The sequence below is a fragment of the Mauremys mutica genome, chromosome 26 (assembly GCF_020497125.1).
Source record: "Mauremys mutica isolate MM-2020 ecotype Southern chromosome 26, ASM2049712v1, whole genome shotgun sequence".
NCBI lineage: Eukaryota > Metazoa > Chordata > Testudines > Geoemydidae > Mauremys > Mauremys mutica.
The window spans coordinates 92,104-108,291 of NC_059097.1; the positions used below are offsets into that span (position 1 = coordinate 92,104).

At 47.6% G+C, this 16,188-nt stretch overlaps 2 non-coding genes across 2 annotated transcripts; one reads left to right on the forward strand and one right to left on the reverse strand.

The window, feature by feature from the left end:
- The first annotated feature begins 4,599 nt into the window (after nt 1-4,599).
- On the forward strand, nt 4,600-4,672 carry TRNAV-AAC. Its single transcript has one exon. It is a non-coding gene; the product is annotated as a tRNA-Val (tRNA).
- Nucleotides 4,673-6,065: 1,393 nt separating this feature from the next.
- On the reverse strand, nt 6,066-6,137 carry TRNAG-UCC. Its single transcript has one exon. It is a non-coding gene; the product is annotated as a tRNA-Gly (tRNA).
- Nucleotides 6,138-16,188: the final 10,051 nt, after the last annotated feature.

Genomic DNA, 16,188 nt, shown 5'->3' on the forward strand with positions numbered 1-16,188 from the left:
TATAATGAGCCAATCAGAATCTCTCCATAGATCCCTTACGCGACAACCTTTCTACAATATTGGCTACAAATAGAACAGTGGTCGCAACGGTGATCTATACGGTTGCAGATTATGTCAATAACGTCACAGGAGGTGACATGGCATCAGTGAGACTGATACTGGAATACTGCCTCCAGTTTTGGTGTCCTCGTTTGAAAAAGATGTTGTGAAATTGGAGCTGGGGCAGCAAAGAGCCACCAAATGTTCTGAGGGCTGGAGAAAAATGCCTTCTAGGGAGCTATTGAAAGAGCTCAACCTGATTAGCTTATCAAAAGAAGATTGAAAGGTGACTTCATTGAAGTCTTGAAGTGCCTTAATGGAGAGAAAATATTGGGTATTAAAGGGCTCTTTAATTGAGCAGAGAAAGGAATAACAAGACCCAATGGCTGGAAGGTGAAAAGAGACAAATTCATATTACAACTAAGGCAGAAATATTCAACAGTCAGGATGATTCACCACAGGAACAAGCTACCAAGGAAAGTGATGGATTCTCCATCTCCTGATGTCATTTAATGAAGACTAGATGCCTTTCTGGAATGTGTTTGCCTCCAAAGTAGCTATTATTTCATACAGGAGGCCTGTGATTTGCAGGGGGTCAGATTAGATGCTCTAATGGTCTCTTCTGGCCATAAAGTTGACTAATTTCTGAAAAACCGAATGTAGCATTGGGAGCAGCGTCTGATGTTTCCCTGTGTAGCCGGCTTGCTGCCTAGAACGAACACTCCTTGAGTGGGGTGATCCACAGGGAGTAGCTCAAACCTCCAAAGTGCCTGGCCAGGGGCAGGACATTGGCACAGCAAGGGAGGGGTGTGGCAGTGACATCACAAAGGCCTTTTGCAGGACCTCAGACTATTGGTCCAAAGTGGTGGGGAGGTGGTGACCTCACAGAGAGATGCTGACATCAGCCAGGCAGGACAGGGGTGAGGGGCCAGGGAAACGTCAGAGACCCCTGTGGCTTTGCTTCAGCAAGTCTCCTTCTCCAGGTCTCTCTCTGAGGACTGAGAGAGTATTCAGGTTCACGGACGTGAGCGCCAGGAGGAACCTCTTTCGAGTTTTCTCCTTCCCTTTCAGTGATTTTACTAGAAAACAGCCGTCCCTGTTTAGAAGGTAAGAGCCTCCTCGAGGTCTGAAACCTGTTCAGTCTGATCCATCTGGTGACAGGTCACTTCCCTTCTCTATACCTCAGGCTCATCCCCATCTGTCCAATGGGAACAGGGATAGTTCTCGAACTCTGGGCAGTCCTGAGCCTGAGTGAGATAAGGGGCGATAAAGCCCTCTGTGAAGGAGAAAGGAGAGTTTCACGGTGTTTAGCACCAAGGAATTCTAAAGTTTGCTAAAATGTCTAGTCTGTGGAAACAAGAAATGGACGGGGCCAAACTTTTTAACCACTGCCTTTTCTAAATCCCGTTCAGGGGTGTGAGTCCCTGTCTTTTAGGTACGTGGGGTTCTTTGCCAGCAGGAGAGAAGAGGTTCCTGCCTCCATTTTTGTGGCCTTAACAAACCAGGTGTTGTGCCCCAGTTCTCGTCTGAGATCCCTGAAAAAGAACATCTTCCCATCCATGAACAAGACAGGACCTATCTTTCAAAGGGGAACAAAGAGACCCCTGGGCCTTACAGACTAGCCAGCCTCACTTCCATAGCTGGAGAGATACTGCAATACATTCTTAAACAGTTTGTCAGCAGCACCTACAGGATAATTTGGTTCTTAGGACAAGTGAGCATGGATTTGTCAAGAACAAATCATCCCAAACCAATCCTCTTTCCTTCTTTGGCAGGGTTCTGGGCCTAGTGGAGGTGGGTAAACAGTAGATGGGATCTATCTTGGGGTTACTAAGGCTTTTGACACAGTCCCGCAGGACATTTTCACAAGCAAACGAGGGAAATGCGGTCTAGAGGCAATCAGTGTCACGTGGGTGCAGAGCTGGTTGAAAGCCCAGACTCCAAGGGCCCTTCTCCATGGTTGGCTGCCCAACAGAGAGGGGGCACCTTGTGGGTCCGGCAGGGATCAGTCCGGGGTCCAGTACTATTCAATAGTTTCATGAATGATTTGGAAAATGGAGTGGAGATCCTGCTTCTAAAATGTGCAACTGACACCAAGCACTTTGGAGCTCAGGACTGGAATTCAAAACGCCCTTAACGAATTGGAGACTTGGTCTTCTTGAGCCAAACCCCATGGCTGGGCCCCTTTCTCTAGACTGGGCTGAAGTGAAACCCCAGAGCCAAACACTCCTCCTCCTGGGCAGTGCGCTCCGACCTTGAATGGTCAGATGCTGCTTAGCGCTGTCAGAGCAGCTTTGGCTGGGGGATTCTCCCAGCACTTTCCAATAGCGGGAAGGTACGAAATCCCCATTTGCCTGCTGGGGACGGAGCCCTAGAGGGGGGAGCAACTTGCCCAGAGTCCCACCGGAAAAGGAAAACAACCAGCAGTGGAACCAATAGGGGTGTCAGGATCCCGGAGGCGCTGTCACCCCCACACTAGGGCGGTGTTCTGCACCCCCTGCGGCTGGCTGAGTTTCTCTGTCCCTTGGCAATAAGACAGCCTAGAACCCCAACCAGGGTTATTCTATCTGCTACCCAAGATCCATAAACCCGGAAATCCTGGATGCCCCATCATCTCAGGCATTGGCACCCTGACAGCAGGATTGTCTGGCTATGTAGACCCTCCATCATCATTCCACACAAAGATGGACTACAAGCCGTCAGGAACAGTATCCCCGATAATGTCACAGCTGAACTTTGTGACTTTGTCCTCACCCATAACTATTTCACATTTGGGGACATTGTGTACCTTCAAGTCAGCAGCACTGCTATGGGTACTCACATGGCCCCACAGTATGCCAACATTTTTATGGCTGACTTAGAACAACGCTTCCTCAGCTCTCGTCCCCTAATGCCCCTACTCTACTTGTGCTACACTGATGACATCTTCATCATCTGGTCCCATGGAAAAGAAAACCCTTGAGGAATTCCACCATGATTTCAACAATTTCCATCCCACCTACAACCTCTGCCTGGACCAGTCCACACAAGAGATCCACTTCCTGGACACTACTGTGCTAATAAGCGATGGTCACATAAACACCACCCTGTACCGGAAACATACTGAACACTATACTTACCTACATGTCTCCAGCTTTCACCCAGACCACATCACACAATCCATTGTCTACAGCCAAGCTCTAAGATACAATCACATTTGCTCCAACCCCTCAGACAGAGACAAACACCTACAAGATCTCTATCAAGCATTCTTACAACTACAGTACCCACCTGCTGAAGTGAAGAAGCAGATTGACAGAGCCAGAAGGGTACCCAGAAGTCACCTACTACAGGACAGGCCCAACAAAGAAAGTAACAGAACCCCCACTAGCCGTCACCTTCAGCCCCCAACTAAAACCTCTCCAGTGCATCATCAAGGATCTACAACCCATGCTGAAGGACAATCCCTCACGCTCACAGATCTTGGGAGACAGGTCAGTCCTTGCTTACTGACAGCCACCCAACCTGAAGCAAATACTTACCAGCAACCACACAACAAAAACACTAACCCAGGAACCTATCCTTGCAACAAAGCCCATTGCCAACTCTCTCCCCATATCTGTTCAGGAGACACCATCATAGGACCTAATCACATCAGCCATGCCATCAGGGGCTCATTCACCTGCACATCTACCAATGTGATATGTGCCATCATGTGCCAGCAATGCCTCTCTGCCATTTACATTGGCCAAAACAGAGAGTCTCTACATAAAAGAATAAATGGACACAAATCAGACATCAAGAATTATAACATTCAAACACAGCCAGAGAACACTTCAATCTCCCTGGTCACTCGATTACAGACCTAAAAGTCGCAATATTACAACAAAAAATCTTCAACAACAGACTCCCATGAGAGATGCTGAATTGGAATTAATTTGCAAACTGGACACCATTAAATTAGGCTTGAATAAAGACTGGGAGTGGTTGGGTCATTACACAAAGTAAAACTATTTCCCCATGTTTATTTGTCCCCCTACTGTTACTCACACCTTCTTGTCAACTGTGGGAAAGGGGCCATCCTGATTGTCACTACAGGTTTTTTTCTCCTGCTGATAATAGCTCACCTTAACTGCTCACTCTCATTATAGTGTGGATGGCAACACCCATTTTTTTCATGTTCTCTGTGTATATATATATCTTCCTGCTGTATTTTCCACTGCATGCATCTGATTAAGTGGATTTTAGCCCACGAAAGCTTATGTCAAATAAGTTTGTTAGTCTCTAAGGTGCCACAAGTACTCATTATTTTTGCAGATAAATTCATGGAGGTGAAGTCCATTAATGGCTATTAGGCAGCCTGGGTAAGGAATGGTATCCCTAGCCTCTGTTTGTCAGAGGGTGGAGATGGATGGCAGGAGAGAGATCACTTGATCATTACCTGTTAGGTTCAGTCCCTCTGGGGCACCTGGCATTGGCCACTGTTGGCAGACAGGATATGGGGTTGGATGGACCTTTGGTCTGACCCAGTCTGGCCATTCTTCTATTCTTATGAAGGGAGGGGCAGAGCCCTGCAACAGAGTTTCTGTAGTGTAGTGGTTATCACATTTGCCTAACACGCAAAAGGTCCCTGGTTCAAAATCAGGCAGAAACATGATGGCTTAATTTTTCCCAGCTCCTAGTGGCCTGTCCCTGCTGTTGTAGGAGCAGCAGTGATTTCTATGCTCAATAGGTCTGTTATACTTCCCCCATTCCCATTTTTGTCTCCTCTCCCTCTCTGAATGCCTGTGAAGTGGCTTTCCCCCCTCCCCCTCCCGCTCCCTCCTGCAATGCTTGTGGGATGAAGGGGCTGGTTGAACAGCTGGAAGATCAGAAGAACTCCTAGATAGACAAGGTGTCTGGGACTCTAATTAGGCAGCGATCACACACCCAGAGCATGGACACTGGCTGAGGTGGAGTGTGACCCACCAGATGCAGCCAAGTCATCTCCAGTCGCAGGCCATGAGGAGCAGGTCCTTAAAAGGGGAAGGGGCCCTGTGTTCAGGAGTCACTCAAAGCTTGTACCTCCAGTGAATGCCCTTCGCCCGGACCGCCTGGCCAGTGGTTCGCTGTGTTGCAGTTCATTGTGCCTCAGGAAGACTTACCTTCATCGCACTGTCCATCACGGCGCTGTGGGACACTTACCTGGCAGAATCCTGTGCCTGTCTCTTGGCTTCCCAGGGGTGGCTACTTGCAGCCCAGGAGAAGAAGGATGGTTCTGGTGAAAGGAAGACAAGCAAAGCACTGGGAGGAAATTTGGGTGTGGGCTCTGCGCTGGGGGTGGGGGTGGGGTGCAGGAGGGGTGGTGCAGCTCCCAAAGTGACCGGTACACACAACCCTCTGGCAGCAGCTCCTAGATGAGTGGGGCCAGGGGATCTCCATGTGCTGCTGTCTGCAGGTGCTGCCTCCAGAGCTCCCATTGGCTACAGTTCCTGGCCAATGGGAGCTGCAGAGTCGGTGCTCGGGGCAGGGGCAGCACGTGGAGACACTCCCCCCACCCCAGGGGATGCTGGGACATGCCAGCCACTTCTGGGAGCGGCACGGAGGGACGGAGGCAGAGTGGGCAGGGAGCCACCTTAGTGCTGCTGGCACATCTCTGCACACCCATTGGGGAGGGGAGCAGAGGGCCTCCATGTGCTGCCTGGGGCAGGGACAGTGCACAGAGCTGCCTCCCCTCCCGGGTCTATTACAGGAGTGGGTGGGTGGGGTCTTTTGGCCTGCAAGGTGCAGCAGGTCAGACTAGATGATCACACTGGTCCCTTCTGACCTTAAAGGCTCTGAGTCTAAAAGGGAGAGGGAAGTAAAGGAAATTAAAAAAAAAAATAAACCAAGCATTGTAATACCAGGATGACTCCAACTGCTCATTATGTAGTCCCACCCCTTTCTTCCTCCACTGGGTGTTTAATGACCTGTTGGGATTTGGGACACTGATTCTTTCATTCCATTGATAAACTGATACAACATGACTAAAATTAAACCAATTCCCAGTGGAGGAATCATCATATCATTGCATTGGCTGGGAATCGAACCCAGGTCAACTGCTTGGAAGGCAGCTATGCTCACCACTATACCACCAATGCATCTAGTGAAAGTCTCTGATTTTTCACACTTGGTGATTGGTCACCTTACTTCTCAGCATGAGGCGAATGTCTCTGTGGTCTCTGCCATTCATCGTGGGGAGTTTCCCCACTGATAACAGTTCTTGCTGGGTTGGGGAGGGGAGAGAGAAGAGGCGTTTATTCTGTTTCATTCCTCTCCATTTTCTGTTCCTCCCCCTCCCTTCCAGGGTCCTCCCTTCCATTTCAGACTGTGCAGTGACACCCTCCCCGCACCCAGGACTCTCGAGCCTCTGGAGCAGCACGATCCCATGAGATCCTCAGTGACCAAGGGTCTTTTCCAACTTCCAGGAGACCCAGCTTGAATCTAAAGGAAGTTCTGTTCCTTCCTGGGGATCCTCTCTCCCTTCATGGAGATCAAGAGCATGAAGCCTCTGCCTTGCCTCCTGGGTCTGAATTAATGTCCCATTTCCCACTATGTGCTCGAAAGAAACAAATGTTTCTAACCCAGGTGAGCGGAGTTAATTCAGCTGGAATCCTTCACCCACATTCCTTAGGAGATACAGACTCTCTGTGACACAGACTGACTGGGGTTCATCTCTGCATGTCCCCAATGGGGAAGGAAAGACACTGAGGGGGAAGGAAGAAGATGGACAGAAGGAGTCAAATGGGGCTAGACCAGAATAGGACATTTTCTGCCTGTTAAAATATACTAGACTCTAATTGCTTAAAACAAAACAAAAACCCACCAGCTTCTGTTTGAACCATCAGCTTTTCACAGAGCAGCCAAAGCGGCGAAGCACAGACACACATAACCACCGACAGCCCAAGTTTGTCTAAGAAGCACCTATAGTGGCTCATGCAGGGGGAAATACAGCTGTGGGTGTGAGTTCAGGCCTCACCCAGAGCGTTGGTTTTCATTAGCCACGGAGCTTCCCCCACTTGCTTTGCCCAATTCACATGGAAAGTGCCATAGGAGGGTGATGAGAGTAAATTCTAAACTCTGAGATGCAGAGGTTGGCCCAGAGATTGGGATAAGGGGTTTGAAGAGAAAAAGCTCTAAGAGTATAAAACCAGACAGTCTCCAGGGGCTGGTTCGGTACAACGCCTCAACAGGGAGCCATTCGGGGGAGGGGGTTTCACTTCCTCTGTTAAATGTCCTGAGAGGTATTTGAAGGTGAAGATAACGCCATGGCTAACAGGTGACTGGCACATCCTGGGTTAAAGAAAGGGACCTGGGTTACTAGTTGGAAGATTTGCGTTACCGTCACTGTCTGACCCCCCTTCAGTGCGGAGCAGGTGTGTACGTTGCTGGGTGGAACGCACAGACTCCTGCAGAGCAGGGGCAGCTGTTTCCATGGCAGAGAGCCTGGCACTTAGGAGACTTTCTACACTTGCTGTTTTGAAGCAATTCAGTAAAATAACGGTGGAGCTACAATGTCTGGTCCAAAATTTCAGCCGCCCCTGGTGCAAAAACGCTATTTTAGGATCTACATCGGAGGCTCCCAGCACTAGGACACCTGGCTAGAGAGCTCAGTGGGGGCGTAACAGCTGCTGACTCTGAGGGTCCCGGGCTAAATCCACTTGCAGGGGGAAGCGTGTTGATTTATTTGATGGATAATGAGCACCAGCTACCAGGGGAGAAGCCCTGAGAGTTGCTGCCACTCCAGCTGCTGCTAGGGCAGGGGGGAGCCCCAGGGGGCCAGCTGCTGCTCTGGCCACCCCAGAAGTGCTGCCAGAGGCCACCAAGCTGTGGCTGCTCCTGCTGCCCTTGGGACCACTGGTCAAGTGGTCCCCAGGCCAGCCGTATTGGCCGCTGCAAGGGCGCTCCCTGGAGCCAGTTGATTGAGTGGCCCTGGAGTCAGCCACTGTGGCCACTGCAGAAGTCACAGAGGTGGCAGGAAGTCACAGAATCCATCACTTCCACCACCTCCGTGACAGACACGGAGACAAATCCCTCCCTGCTGTGACTGCAGTTCCTGGAAGGAAAGAGAAGAACAGAAAGTGACGAGAGAAGGAAAAAGAGAGAGTCCCTGTCACCTCTCTCCCTGCTGCCTCCCCCCTTGTATTCTGTAACCCCATCTCACTGGGTTCCCTGTGCTGGTGCCATGGGAGTGACACTAGAGTTCTGGGGATTTGGGGGGCTCTTCATTTCTCAACATTTCACACAAATTTGTCTTTGGGCTGAAGTTTCTCCTGTGGGGCCTCTCAGTCAGAGCTGTACCCCACCCCCTTCAGTGGGGGTGTGTGTAAATTGCAGAGCAGGCAGAGAAGTCGCCCATAAAGGGTCATATTGATCAGGTGACTGGTTCTGACCGGGGTCCCACGTCCTCTGACACAGGATCATGTGCAGAACATGGGAGGTCTGGCTTGTCCTAAATGCTGTAGAGTGTGAGTTCCTGGAAAGGGCAGGGGAGAGGGAGCAAGAGGAGAAAGGCAGAGACATTGGAGACGAGGAATTGGGGGGAGAAGATGGAGAGAACAGAGAGACAATAAATGATTGAAGCAGAACAGGTGTCCCAACTCCATCTTGCTCATCACAGGTGTTCAGAGAGACAGGAAGTTGCAGGTTTTCCAGTGTCAAGTCTGAACTTAGATTCTAACAATGTGCGTTGAAATATCAAGGGGATCTCCACATACCTGATCTCTTCCCTCCTCACCTTTTTAGTATTAATTTTTATTTTGACGTGTTTGGCTTAACCATGATCTTCCCTTTCCCCACCTGTATTGCAATTTGGGGTTTATGTATATTTTGCTTCCCTTTTGTTCATGTCATTATAACTGTAACAGCAAAGGAACCTGCAGGAGCAAAAACTGACTCAAAACTTTATTTCCCCATCATGCCGGAACATCCTACAAACAGCTCACGCAGCTGGAATCATAACACGCAAGGCCAGGGGATGGGAGATACAGGTTTCCAAGTGTTCTGTCTTTCTCAGATGACACATTCCAGCCCCTTGTGTGCCTCCATCCTGTATGACTTTGACACATTTATTGTCTCATTCTATAGATAATGTGATTGTAACACAATGTGAGTGAAATTAAACCACTTCCAGATGAGGAAACAACAGAAGAGAAAAGCCATTATTGCATTGGCTGGGAATCAAACCCAGATGAATTGCTTAGAAGACATCTACACACACCACTATACCACCAATGCATTTGGCAGGAGGAGCTTTCCTGCAGGCTGTGTGTGCTGGCAGAGGGAGTGACATAAGACCATGGAGTTAGTGAGTAGGGTGGATGGGCTGGAAGCTGCCTGACAGCTGGGGGCAGAGTTACCATCCCAGAGTGACTGAAAGGGGGCAAAGGTGAAAACAGAGCTCATTGGGAGCTGGCCCCACACCAGCCCCGCCCCTAGGAGAGGGGAACTGAAGCTCAACTTCAATCACAGAAAAATCTTCCCTGAGGAGGAAGGGGACAGCTTGTTTTAAAGAACAGGTTTGTGTTTGTTCCTGCTACATACGGAGGGGCTGGGTAGTGCTGATTCCAGCCCCCAGACTCTGGGAGGATAAGGAACAAATTCAGGCTGCCAGTGACCTGCAGGAGGGAGATGATCTTTTGACAGTGACGGACGCCTCATCCTAAAGGCCTTTGTCTGCCCCTTTCCAGTGACTGTTTGGCACAGGAATGCAGCCCCCACTCCTGGGTCTCTCCTGGGGAAATAATGTTCCTGTGCAAAACACCAAAGCTTTTAACAGAAAGGAAGAAAAGGAAATGGCCACATGATGGGACTATGGGCAGGTCTACACTACGGGGGGAAACTGATATAAGATACACAACTTCAGCTACGTGAATAACGTAGCTGAAGTCGAAGTATCTTATATCGAATTACTTACCGTCCTCACGGCGCGGGATCGACGTCCATGGCTCCCCATGTCGACTCCGCTACCGCCGTTCGCGTTGGTGGAGTTACGGAGTCGACATGAGCGCGTTCGGGGATCGATATATCACGTCTAGATGAGATGCGATATATCGATCCCCGAGAAATTGATTGCTACCCACTGATACGGCGGGTAGTGAAGACGTACCCTATGACATAAGGAATGAAATACAAAATCCTTCTCCCCTGTGCATTGACTTTTAACCTTGTTTGTGGTGGTGTTGTATCCATGTTGGTCCCAGGGGTCCTCTGGGGCGCCGGGCATTGGCCACTTTCGGGAGAGTGGGCTAGATGAACTGGTCTGACTCAGTGTGGCTGTTCTTATGTTCTAACTGCTGGTTATGGAGGAGACGACCTTCCAGGCTACACAGAACTGAAGAAGGGTGCTGGGTTAGCTCCACAGCTTGTCTCTTTCACCAACAGAGGTTGGTCCTCTGCAAGCTCTTACCCTCACCCGCCTTGTCTCTCTCGGACTCTGAAAAGTGCTTTCTCTCCACTCCCCTTGGAGAGACATTAAGTTTCCCTTTGGGCAACTATCAGGCTGAAGCAATTGTATTGACTGTGACACTAGAATTGAAGATTTAATATTATAAATAAATGAGTCTAAACCCGAGGTTCTGGTTTTCACATTGGTTTTTCTAACTCAGTTCCCAATGGTCTTCTAGAAAGGCCTCCAGGCTCCCTGCCCAGCCCAGCAAAAGTGGCCAGGAGAAAGCCCACACTGCTGCTCTTTCAGGTAGTTGAAGGCTGCTATCAGTCAGTCCCCAGTCTGTGGCAGTGCATAGGATTCTTCCATCCTAAGTGCAGGACTCTGCACTTCTCCTTGTTGAACCTCCTCAGATTTCTTTGGGCACAATCCTCCAATTTGTCTAGGTCGCTCTGGACCCAAAGCCTGTCCTCCAGCACTTGGGATTCTTTACATGCTTTCACAAGGCTGGTCTACACTGGGGGGGATCAATCTAAGATGCACAACTTCAGCTACGTGAATAGCGTAGCTGAAGTCGAAGTATCTTAGATCGATTTACCTCTCGCTCTCACGGCGTGGGATTGACATCTGCGGCTCCCTCTGTCGACTCCGCTACCGCTGTTCGCACTGGTGGAGTTCCGGAGTCAACGGGAGCACTTTCGGGGATCGATATATCACATCTAGATGAGATGCGATATATCGATCCCCGAGAAACCGATCGTTACCCACCGATACGGCGGGTAGTCTAAACGTACCCACAGAGCGAAAAGCACATGTTCCATGATTTCATAGGGCAGAGTTTTATGCTATAGGGAGCTTTCCCTGTGTGAATTTGACAGGTGGATCAACATAGAGACACATTGTGACCCTTCTCAGGGTGCTGAGGGCTGTGAGTCTCCTTGTTGCCACCTGCCACAAGGAAGAGGGAGTTTTCCATTTGGATGTTAGTGACCAAACTCACCAGCCTGCTGGAACTCAAGCACCCTCCTCTGAGCTACAGCAGCCACCCTAACCCTGAGTTCCTTCAACGTGTCCCCCTCTGGGGTCCAGCTTGGATCACCAGATACTCAGTGAAATCCCAGATCCTCTCTTCCCCAAGGTTACTAGTTTTACTGTGGACCATTGCTACTGTATCTCACACAGCACCTGAATACAGTTATCGAACAAGCAAAAAATTTATTTAACAATGGATAGAGATTTAAACAAATGTACATGAGTGATGGAAACTAACTGTTACCACTAAACAAATGCAGAAAGTGATAGTATAGAAAGGCCAGCACAAAAAACAGAGAGAGGAACAATAAGATACTAAAAGGACAATGATTGGAACTCTCCATTTCTCTCAGTCTTTGGATTGATGGGTAGTAGAGCTGTAGCAACAGTTGAGGAACCAGGGTAAATTAAATCTAATTAACTTTTCAAGATTAGCCATCATTTCCTGTACGACTAACAAATCACAAAAACAAGACTACTTTCAGTTTTCCAAAATAATTCAGATTATCACACAGTCTCTTACTCTTTAACCAATAACTTCACTTATCATTTCATTTTAATTGGTAACAATAACATACATCTGATTATTCAGAATCAGGACAAGAGATTCTCCCATCACATTCTCCTCTGATCCATTCAAACCTGTTTCACTCATCCCTGTCTCCATAGTCAGTTATGTTATTTACAAAATTTTTAGTATCCTAGAATCCTCATAATGTGGGAAAAACAGCCCTCTTGCCAGAAGTTGCTTTACAATAGATAGAACCTGGAATTTAAAAACTCTAAATGATCACACTGTATTTGGGATCCATTTGAATTCCCCTCCCAGGACTTTGACACTTTCATCTCCAGTCATAGCGACTCTGATATAGGATTAAAGTAGTCAAAACATCATCTGCAAGCACAGACAATGGAGAATGCTTCATCACATGACACTTTGAGAAGTGAATGGATAGAATGTGATGAAGATAAACTCTGCCTGGCTCAGGCAAAAGGTAACAGTTCTGCAGTGATGGGGAAGGAGGGAATCTCTGAGTCACCCCATCTCCTTCCAGTGTCACAGAAGCTGTAATTATACTTTTTTTCCTGCCCCTGCTCCTCTTCATTTACATATAATTTGAAAAATTCCCAATATAACTGCTCTTCAGCACAACCCAGAGCAACGTGAGAACAACTGGCAAGGATACAAGCTGTATCACTGGTGACTCTAACAATAACTTTGCAATAGGAGGAATGGTATAAATGTGATGCTCCCTGGTTCCTCATAGGAAGGGCACACTCCAGTTACTTGTGGGACAATAGAAAGGACAAATAGGTCCATCTCAAAAGAGGGCGAACTGCAAAAGGCAAAAATGGGCCACTCATCTGGACAAGCTGAGGGATAACGGTGCTGCAAACAGTTCAAAGAGCTTTAAAAGTTACTATGTGGGAATCAGGAAAAGTATTAAAGAAAAGGAAGTCTTGATAGCCCTAGAGAGTTTTACAATGTTTATCTCCCTTGCATATTCTCTGATGGCTAACATGGGTTGAGCTGCGACTGAAGGTTTTCCCACACAAACTGCATTCATAGGACCTCTCCCCTGTGTGGATTTTCTGATGTTCAGAAAGGGCTGAACTCTTAGTGAAGCATTTTCCACACTCACTGCATTCATAGGGCCTCTCCCCTGTGTGGATCCTCTGATGTCTAGAAAGGTCTGATCTGTGAGTGAAGCTTTTCCTACACACACTGCATTCATAGGGCCTCTCCCTTCTGTGGATTCTCTGATGAACAGAAAGGGCTGATCTTTGAGTGAAGGTTTTCCCACACTCACAGCATTTGTAGGGCCTGTCCCCTGTGTGGATTCTCCGATGAACAGAAAGGTTTGAGCTGCTAGTGAAGCATTTCCCACACTCACGACATTCAAAGGGCCTCTTCCGTGTGTGGATTCTCCGATGAACAGAAAGGGCTGATCTGTGAGTGAAGTTTTTCCCACACTCACTACATTCATAGGGCCTCTCTCCTCTGTGGATTGTTTGATGCCTAATAAGGTGGGAGCTGTGACAGAAGGTTTTTCCACACTCACTGCATGTATTTTTTTCTCTTTCGCCTGAGGATATCCTGCTGTGTTATGGTTTCCATGAGGTCCTTCTGAGTTCCCCAACAGGAAATAAATTTATCCACTTTCTCCCCTGGCTGTTTCCTTGCTCTGTTTCTGGTCTGTGTTGAATCTCCCAGAATTTTCAGGCTGAGAATTCTGCTCCTCTTTCTCACATGCCATTGCATCACCTGCTGCGATAGAGACAGAAACCTCAAACAGGGATGGAAAGGGGAAGACCAAACGAAAACAAGTGCTGAAGACAGGTCAAATAAAAATCAGGAGCTGAACTCCCCCAAACTCTTCCCCCAAATAGGAGAGAGGAGGGGGATGAATTCAGCCTTCACCTCCCATCCAAATACGCAGGGGGAAGGGAGGAAGCTACTGCCTGGTGTCTGCTAGGATCTATAGGAAGCCATGAACTATATTTACCCTGAGGATACGACCCCTGCTAGGGACAAATAATGAACTGAGAGACCTCCCCAAGGGCTTTGTTGGGCATCCCAGATGTTTCCTTCAGGCACTTACAGATTCTGAGGTGGTTTAATGTTTCCTCACCTGTGCAGGGAGATCTCAGGATCTCTCTTTCCTCTGAACCCTGGAGGTCTGGGACCCATGGCTCTTCCCCTTGTTCCAGCTGGGAGATCACATCACGTTGGAAAACTAGAAACTCTGCTCAGATGAAAGAAAACAAAGGAGTTCAGTTGATTTCATAAGACTTGGTCATAAAAAAACATTTTATTCATTTAACTTCAGTGCTTAGTGTGATCTGGTGGGCCAGGGGCAGTTCTCACTGAAAATTCCAAAGTTAGGGCAGGCTGAAAAAGGGAGAGCAGATGCTCCCAAAACTGCTGGTTAACACTGAAGTTAAATTCACTAACCAGTCACCAACTGTGCTTCTGATCCCCCACACAGGTTATCGAGAAGCTGAAAAAAGAAATCACACAGCCCCCTTTATTCCATCCCATTAATAAAGAATCAAAGAAGGGTAATATGATTAGTGCCCACTAACAAAGGTTTAGAGAAAATAGAGCCTATCAAACTAACGGGATATACTTATTGGATGAGATCAAAAGTTTGGTTACAGCTAATAGTATTGATGTAATTTACCTAAACTTCTGTAAGGGATATGACTTGATCAGCACAATATTTTTACTAAAAAAACTAGAATGATACAAAATAAACACGGCATACATTAAATAGATTAAAAACTGTAATAGTAAATGGGGAACCAGGGTCGAGTGGATTTCTTTCTAGCAGGTTCCCGCAGGGATTGGTTTTTGGCCCTGTGCTATTTAACATTCTTATCCATAACCTAGAAGAGAGTATAAAATCATCACTGATAAAGTTTGCAGTTGTCACAAAGATTGGGGGTGGTGGTAACTAATGAAGTGCCAGTAGATTCAGGCTCCATCACTGGGAGTCTGGGAAGTTGTCCCAGCCCGGGCTGGAGGGTTATTTCCTGTTCCACAAAGAGGGGAAGTTCCATTCCCAACTCCTGTGCCTTGAAATTAGGCCCTATCTGACACTACACCCCCATATTCAGCATAGTGGTATGGTTATAATATGATTAGGACATAATTATGATGTATTTTGTACAAGATGCATTATGTGTGGTGTCACTGGAAAAGTTATGATTTGCTGAATATGATTATCCTATTTGTGTGCACATATCACGTTCGTATCTGAAGTTATGGATACTGACTCTGTATCTGTATTTCAAATGTGCTTACTCTGGGTAACACCCACAACGAGCCTTTCAGGTACAACAATGAAGAAGCCAGACAGTGCTGATGGCTCATCAACAAAGACTCGACTGTGGAAGAGCGTAGCCTTCCTCTGAATGTTTCAGCCAGCCTATGTGTCATGGCTACTATGACGCAGCAGGGCCTGTGACCAGACCACATGACACTAAACTTCATTTTAGTACCAGTATTTTTCCACAAACTGGACTGGGAACTGAGTTTGGAACAAAGGGTTCCCGCCATATGGAAAAGCTAATAAGGTGGGGTGTGACGTCATCCCTTGGTCTCATTCCCCACACAAGAGAACTCTTGGAAACACCTAAGAAACAAAAACTGAAGTGGGGGGAGTGCTGGTCCCAGGGTAAAGGGTTTTCTAGCTTGTGTATGGAAACTTGGTGGACTGCTTGTATCAATTAGTCAGGGTGAGAAACTGCTAATTCAAATTCTATCCAGATAGTATGTTAGGCTTAGTTTGAGTTTCGGTATTTGCTAAATAATCTGCTTTGATCTGTTTGTCATCACTTATAATCAATTAATCTACCTTTCTGCAGTTAATAAACTTGTTTTATGCTTTATCTTAACCAGCGTATTTTGAGTGAAGTGTCTGAGGAAAATCTCAGCTGGGTTAGCACAAGCTTGTTGTGCACATCTTTCCCATATCGAGGGGAAGGCGAACTATATTAATGAGCTACATTATACAGATCCCTGTGCACTATAAGAGGGTATAATTCTGAATTTATACTACAGCAAGTGTGCAAGGTTGGGGAGCTGGGAAATTGGCTGTTTTCTCTCTCTCCTTGAGTGGCTTAGGTAAAGCACTCAGGTAGCTTAGTTGGGTGCATGGCGCCACCTGCTGTCGTGTTGGGTGATAACAGGGCCTGGAGAGGCTGGTGGAATCTCCAGCAAAGCAGTG